Here is an 8,869-nt window from a genome sequence, read left to right on the forward strand (position 1 = left end):
GTTTGTTTCAGTATCACCATTTCTGCTTCTTAGCTCTAGACGAGCCTGGAGCAGGGATTAACCCTCTAAGCCATTTCTCTGCATGACTTATGGGCTTATAGAAGTTACAAAGAAGACAGAACATTATTAAATTTGGTTTGTTTTTCTTTTTTTAATGGCAAAAATTTCATTGGAGAAGTGGTCAGGAGTTCTCTGTCCACAAACTTATAAGTTGACACTGCCGTGGTACTGGGAGTTCTAGCACAGAAGCAGTATTTTCACTCTGCCTTTCTTTGCACACCAACACAGCCGTTACATCTCAATGAGCTCAACCTTGTTTCTTAAGGCTTCTTTGAGCCCTGGCAGACACCAGGACAAACCTCAACAGTTCAGCACTCCACCCATTCCCTAAAACACTATGTCAGGTAACTTGACTCAATAGCCATACTGTTTGTTCCAGGCAGCAATTATGTCCATTCCAACCACTCTTCTAGGTTTGACTAGTTTTGATTCTGTAGTTTATTGTTTCATAAAGGTCAATTAGCACATTTAAGGTTTTATAAAAAATTAGACAATATATTCATAGAAAATAAAATGATGCAATTTCCAATAAGGAAGTTTTACATTAGTATCTTAACCTCAGAAGGGCAACAACAAGGCACACAGAAAGATAGTCTACTGCTTAACAGTCAGGTTAACAGCAGTGGCAATTGGGGAATCTGGGTGGGCTACAGGAGAACCTAGAAGCTAGGGTGGGTATAACCAAAGGTAGATTAGCAAAGTGGATGAGCCTTAGTAAACTATGGTTCGAGTTACAGTAATTTGGATAATGAACTAAAATTTCTTTCTGTCTCATCTTCTGAAGTACCTGCATTTGAGAGGAAGATATAAATTTCTAAATCAGGGGACTGCCCAAAATACTAATATATGAATATTCAGAAGACCTTCACCCTTCAGTAGAGCTTTCGGGTATGCCACTAGGATGCTCACTAGGATGATTATAACATATTAACAATTGCTCTCTTGCTACCAGATTTCTGGTCATTCAGGTTGAAAGGGGCATCAGGAGGTCTCTAGGACCAAACTTTTGTTTAAACAGGGTCACGTAATGGATCAGGCCAGACTGCTCAAGGCTCTACTGACTTGTCCTGAAAACACCATCGCGGAGAAACAACCATCAGAGGTTGTGCACAAACTTTCAGAGGTTGTGCACAAACTTTCTGCACAAGTCTTCCAACGACTGACTGTCCCCACACTGAATTTTAAAAAATCTCTTTATATCCAATTGGATATAACTCTCCTGGTTTTATGACCATGGTCTCTTGCCCTCACTGCCATGCCCTGTACAGCCTTGCTCCATCTTCTCAGCAGCTTCCTCACAGGGGAGCACAGGCTGCTGTTTGGCTCCCCAGCCCCACCAAGTCCTCTCTTCTCCAGGCTGAGGGAATTCAATTGCCTCCGCTCTCCTCACAGGGGAAATGCTTCAGATCCCACAACATCTTGGTAGCTCATTGCTGAATTTGCTCCTAAGTCTTTCTTGTATCCTCAGGAGCGCTACAACTAGATGCAGTATTTTACATACTATCTAAGGAATGTAGAATAAAGGGGGATAATCCCTTCCCTTCACTGGATACTGTCTGCGCTCCTCCAAATGCAGCCCAGGGTGCTGCCTACCAAGACCCTCTGGAAATGACCATGACACCAGCCTGAACAACAGGCATGCTAGTCAACATGGAAAAACCGCATGTACCAATATCCCCAACACTGGAACTAGTGTGTCTGATACCAGACAACCATTTCCCTATAAGGACCGAGTGCTCTGCCTCTTTTCTAATCTCCCAGGAAGCAGAACGGTGCAAATTGAAACTTTTTCTTGGTTATACTTAGTTCCTAGTTTTCCTCTCCTCCCCTCCTCTCTCTCTCCCCACTTAAGTGTGGATTATGCATCACCATGTCATAACCACACATCTCTCTGTGGTACTTATCCAAATCTCCACTATATCTCATTCGCTGTGCTCACAAGGAAAATACATTTTGTGCTGGAGGTCCTGAAAGAGATAAGGAATTAGCGTCTTTCAGGAATAACAACTGTTTTCAGAATTACTTTTGCTATCCTTCCATTCCCTTCCCTACCCCCCCAAAAAAGCACAGATTAATATTCCACTATTAAAAATAGGATAGCCCATAAGGGTATACTAACTGCAACCGGTTCCAAAAGTAATATACAAAAATAAATATGAAAAAMACATCCAGATGAGAAGCTTGCCTCTCTTTTTCCCACATGTCAGGAAAAAAAAAAGTGCGTGGCAGAAGTCCAACCAGAGTACTCACCCTGGTAATATCAGCTGGAAAAGGATGGATTTGCTTTCCTCCAGCCTTACAGAGCATTTTCACAACTATTCTTCCTCTTAATTGCTTCCCAAGGTGGCTGCATTATCTTGACACTACCACTGCGTTTGCTCTTGCAAGAAACTGTAAATCCCACCCAGCAGCATCAACACTACTGACACGATTATTGTCGCATTGCATCTGGCGACAAGGCTGCCCATAGCTGCAGACCAAAAGGCTCCAGAAATTCTTTTCTGTAAGAACAGAAATCTAAATAGGAAAAGGAGGAGCAGTCTGCCTATGGAGTAGGAAACAATTCTGCACAGGTAATACTAGCTGTTGATTCAAACAATCATCCTGATGAAGAGCAGATATTTTAGGGTTCTTAAAGAACATTAATGGGATTGAGGTTCACACTTTGCCATCCTGTCACAAACGGAAGCATCTTCTCTGTTGCCCTATTTTAACAGCTCACAAAACATTTAAGTCAAGGATGCTCCTTTAAAGAGGAATTATCCGAGAATGCTATAACTAAAAGCGGGCACTTGCTGGAGGCAGCCTGAAGTCTGCACAGGCTGTCAGGGAGTAAATGCCTCCAGTTTAGCTCACACGACTGTCGGATCCATTGCCTCACGTTAAAGCTGTGCCACCATCCCATCTGGAACAGAGCAGGCAAAAAACTCGAAGGCATTAATTGCCTTGACATGTAAACTTTACCTGTAACATTCTCTGTAGATTCCTTAAATACATGGCTCAACTTGATTTTAAATTGCTAAATCCTCCATCCTCCCCACAATGACTGAGCATCAGTGGTGAGAATCCCATACTCAATATTGCCTTTTGGTTTGGACTTTTTCAAACAGTTCCTTGAGCTACACAAGGCCTTCTCTGAAAGTTCTCATCTTTATATATCCTCTGTAACGTAAGTACAGAACAGGCCTACTTGCGTGAAGACTGAAATAGCAGTGTTTAATATTCAATTGAAGTAATATTATGAAACAGAAGAAAAAAATTACTGTGCAAGATCATTATAAAACAGGCAGGTTTTATGTCTTCTTTATGAGGTRTAATAGCTGCCAAAATTTGTGTTTCCTTTATTCTTGTTTTAATGCCATTCTCCCTCTGCTTTTGATTCCAAATTATCAAATGAAGGATACTTCGCCTGGCAATTCACATTCAGCTGTGCAGGAACACACAACACAAACGCTAAACCAAATGTGCGTAAGAAAGCAACAACAGGCATGCACTTGAAACTAGTGCCTATTACGTACTTCACTCTAGAAAGCTTCCAACTATAGCTGACTGAATAAAAAAAMCAATGCTCTGACTAACCTGTTTCACTGTAAAGCATGAATTTTGGTGAACTGAGGCTGCTCTGAATCATTTAATACTTTCCTTAAAAGAGTCAGTGAAACTTCAGGAAAAATATTAACGAGAAAAATCTTTTGCAACTCCTGCAAAATAAATGTACACTCAGTACTTAATTTCAATTCTTTTGATAATTTCCATCTTTCTTCTTCACCCCATTAGATGAAACTACACAGGAGATGACAGAGCCACTATGTCATCAAGAACACCCACTAAAATAGTCACSAAAGTCCTGGCAGTGGTGAAGTTTGGGCAGAGTGAAGAGAAGTTTGCGCCTCTTTAGGTCTGACATACACAAAAAGAGGGTGCAGGAGGCTCTATTCTATTTTCTTTGTCCAACAGAAAGCTTCTGCGCCTGGCTTWCTGCCTCAGCAATGTCTAAGAGTCCCAGGGAAATAATTTCTACCTGTGAGATTAGGAGATGCATCCCTTAGAAAGAGCAACTCATTTTGACAACACTGTCACCAAGGAAATCTCCACAGGTTTAAAGACAACCTTCACAGAAGTATGAGATGATTCTTATACACACACATACATGTATACGTCTATCTACAGATATAGATACACACAAACATAGAAGACATTATTGCAAATCAAAGATACTGTATTTATCTGATGTTCCAAACTACGGGAAAAGATCCTTTTATCTTAAAAGTGAAGAATAAGAAAAGGGAAAAGGCAAAATAAAGCGAAGCTTTTAAAGCATGCATGTTAAAGGCAGATTCCGAGTTGCATAAGACTGCAAATTAGCAGTGGTAATGGAAGTTTCAGTTTTCTTTTCATTCATGCTATGATTCTGCAAAATAGTCAACACTATTTGTTGAAACGTCCCTATTAAAGACATTTTTCCAAATAAATGATTTAGGTTCTCTCTGCAACTTAGCCATCTGAAAAGACAGATGGAAAACATAACATATGTTAAAGGGAAGATTTACAAAGCAAAAATTCTGGAAAGTGTAAACCAAATTAAGATGGAAGTGTCAGAATTCTAAGTTGTCCCACATGTTTTTTCATTGTGTAAGAGCAAATCCTTGAATTTTGCAAACTCCGTTCCTCAAAGCCACCCATTTCTCAACATATTGCAGTATCCTGTTAACAAGGCAAGATTTCTGTTCATGTTCATCTCTACTAGCGGGCAGCAGCTGAGAAGATGACCTCCAGTAAGAATAAACACCAAAAATAGGCGAGTTGTTTAACCTGAAGTTGCAGATAGAGCAGCAAAACACCACAGCATGTTGCTGCAGAAGTAATTAATGGCACTGGACTATGACTCTGTAGAACAGGCAGCCAGAATAGAAAGTGAATAATCAACAACAGAAAACCGAGAATTATTTCACAAGCTGTCAAGAGACCTCAGGGGTACAGGAAAGCCTGACCCTCTGAGCAGCGCCTTGATTCTTGGCTAGTGCTGCCAGGGCTTCTCCAGGAGCTCTACCCCCAAGCACAATACAGCATTTAGCAAGTTAATTTTGAGGGAAAAAAAAAAAGTCATTTCGATAAACTCTGAAGCATAAATACATTAGCATTTAAGGTATGGGGTGAGGTCGGGAGGTGGGAAAGAACAGCTGGAAAGCATGATCCAGCCACCCTGCAAATTGTCACATAAGATCAAACCCATCTCATCAACTGCTTCATCGCATGCAGGTGCCAGTGTCAAAAATCTTTGAAAGAATCTAAGAAAAGGTCTCAGTGAGTGAGAAACTACACAAGACCCTGCCCTAAGCAACACTTTTTGAATCGGTTTAAATAAGCTACACTACATTTTAAATAACTGAACTGTTTTCAAATCTTACATATCTCCTACCCAAACAACAACTGCAGGCAAAACGTTACATGGGTCAGTTACTCAGGGTACAAAAAAGCATCTTTTATCAAACTCAACACAGCTCACAGCAAACATTTTTGCTTGGCATCATGATTTCCCATTCTCCCCCTCCCATCACTATAAATGGCCCCCCCATCACTATAAACATATTATTAGTCTTAAAAAAGAGCACAGGCACAGAATATCTCACTGCATTTTCTCCATCCTGGCTAGTTATGGTGGAAATGCTGAARAACAAATAACACTCGCATGAAACAAAACTACAGGCACTTCTGCACCTAGATCTTTCTGCTTAGAAATCCAACCTGCTCACCTACTAAAATTATCTTTTCCTCATCCGGGGGGGAAATTCTTACTGCTGTGTTGCACAAACGGCAAGAAGTGTTACACACATGTAACAAAAGTACATTGATTAAATAAGCTTCCAAGAAACTCTGCAAACGCATGCAGGAACGACCACGTCTAGAATATGTGTAACTGAGAACATGAACAAAATCTGCTTTCAGATCACCAAGAGGTGACTCCATCTGAACTCTCGTCTAAGCAGGTGAATACTAGCTCTGAAATATTTTGATGGCAATTTCTGAGCAAAGACAGACCATCTCTCTAAAAGCTAAAAATTAAAGTCATTGATATACACCTATGTAGTATTTTGGTGTGCAGTGGAAAAATATGATCAAATTCATAGATCAATTCACCTCTGTGAAGCTCTGTATCTTGCTGAGAGTTAACCAGAGTGCTTTTACTACATACAGGGGAATGTGTGACAATGCTGTGTTTGTATTTTAAAAGTGAGGAAAGCCCATGCTTATAGGCTGGGCAGTACAGACAAGGTGAATTACCGGAGCGCACACTTTGCATCGTGTGCGGCAGGCACACTGTTTAGCCTGTTTATGTCCTCAAGTTGTGAAAAGCCATGAGAACATATGAAGTTGAAAACCCAGCCCTAACCGACTTTTGCAGCCACTCACCCCCTTCTCTCCAACTYCACCTACTTTAGAAATACGTTAACTCAGAACCCAGCTGAGGGCACCCTCTGCTCTGGCCCAAATTGCGAGCTGCCGTTTCTGGAGCGCGCCCATTCCGAAGGCGGYGGAAGGCTGCAGCGCACGCAGCGAGCAGGGGCAGCGGCGGCGCGCGCCATGCAGCACGGCGCAGCACGAGCGCTCTGCTCTGCTCTGCAGAGCCGCGGCGCAGGGCCGCCCGGCGCATGCTGCTGCTCAATCAAAAACGGTTTGCACAATCCCTGTTCAGAGTTCAAAACAGGACCGGCTCTAGAGCTGCGCCAGGGCTGCTCCTTCGGCAGGATGTGCAGTGAACTGSCAGGATATACTAAGTAGTCACGACACCCGACATTAGCAGAATTCTCCGCAACAACCAAAGTCTCAGTAATTCTACTTTTTTTGTATTAGCCTCTTACTTATTCTGATGCAACCCAGATGAGAACGTCTCTCAACACTTAGACAACAAACAAATGCTTAATTATGAGAGCCRGCAGTTATCTAATAAAGTAGTAACTAGACAAAAGTGCTAAACTACCTGGCTACACATGGGAAAGTCTTTCCGGTGAATATTTTTAACATATTAGCTGGCTTGTTAAATACTGAACTGCAATGGTCTGTTGAGTTAGTAGCCACAGCTCTTCCTCAGCGCGCTCTGCTGACAGGAACAGTACCAGGGCARAGATGAAATCCAACTATTATGACACCTCGTGATACCCACAACACACACATTTCTGCTCTTCTCTCTAGTCTCTTCTCTTAGACTAGACACTTAAATTAGGCATTTAACGGGAAATGTCTTCTTCTCAGAGCACAAGCAAACCAGTTTAAATTGCACAAACTTCACTACAGCAGGCTAAGGAGCTATTTTTACCAGGAAGATTAAAGGGAACTAACGTTTACCCTGACAAAAGGAATTGCTTAAGATACCGCATCAAAGCATCAAGTGAAACATAAACAAGAAGGAGCAGTTAGTCGAATTCTGCTGAAAAGTCAGGCCTACCACGAGACCACCAATACTCTCATTTTTAAGCACTGGCAGGATTTGTGCCGTATTATACAGCTGCAAAACAGGACTGTGGGCCTAGCATCACATCTTGTAAAGTGTATCCCAATCACACAAGCTRCAGCATCAAACAGCTGGGCTTTATGGCTGCAATTACTATTTGGTTATCTAGTACCCAGCTTATGGCCTGTTAAGGGCACAAGTCTCAAACTGATGTACTCAAATACCTCCGATTACAAGCAAATAAATAAATGAAGCCTTCCGTGTTGCAACACATTTTTTTTATTTATGCCTCAATGCAAGAGAGCCGCCTGTTATAGGTTCAACACTAGGGATATGATAAAAATCACTACTCAAACTGTTTGTAAGGCCTACTACAACACACAGAAAAGTTCAGCAATCTTTCATCAAGCTGCTGGCACCAAATCTAGAAAAATAAAGAACGGAAGAAAAGCACTTTTAAGCTGGCAAACCTCACCTGCACTCTCAAAGAGATGCTTTATTCGTTTATTTATTTATTTTCTAAACAACAACACCGGGATCTGAGCAGGACACAAGCGAACCAGAAGCATTTGTCAAAAACACAACCTAGGGGAGGAGGGAAAAGGGGGGGGGGGTCGGCCCTTGGGGACCAAAGGCCCCCTGAGCTGTGCAAAACTTTATGCAGATTCGCCCGTTTACATATCTGGTGCTCCGCAGAGCTCACCGAGACGCAGAGAACTTGCTGAACAGGACGTAATTATGAGTGAGGCATTCCAGAACAGACCAAGGGAACTTCAAAAAAAAAAAAAAAAAAAAAAACTGCTTCAAACATCTTTTCGTGGCTACCACAAGAAACTAGTGGGCCTATCTAAGCAACTAAGGAAAAACTGCCTTTTTCGGTGCGTTTCACAGCACCTTTCGCTCAAGCCTCCAACAGGATATCCAATCACTTCCACAAAAGGGATTAGCGTAGCTCAAGCACAAGACCTCACCTAGGTGTTTGCTGCCAATTCTTAGGCTCAATACTGGCGCTTTTTGGCACGTTTCATTTCTTTGTAGTTCGGCAAGAAGAAAAAAAAAAAGTCCATAAAAAAAAAAAAAAAAAAGACCCACAAACCTATCTACAAACTACGGCCAAATACAAGGCTAAGCAAGCTAAAAAGAAAAACCCCAAACCCGCAGAATTTATCAGCGCAACTCCTGTAGTATTTTTTTCGGGCTACGAGAGCGTGGCGGGCGCAACGTGATTAACTTATCGCTGCCCCTTGGACGGGATTCATTAGCGGCCGCGAGACGAGACGCGGCCCGGGCGCGCTCGCCCCGCAGCCCCGGGGCCGCTCCGCACGTGTGCGGGGCGGCGGAACCCGCGCGCCGGGGCCC

The sequence above is a fragment of the Nothoprocta perdicaria genome, unplaced genomic scaffold, assembly GCF_003342845.1.
Source record: "Nothoprocta perdicaria isolate Ctin4 unplaced genomic scaffold, notPer1 scaffold_59, whole genome shotgun sequence".
In the NCBI taxonomy this organism is placed as follows: Eukaryota; Metazoa; Chordata; class Aves; order Tinamiformes; family Tinamidae; genus Nothoprocta; species Nothoprocta perdicaria.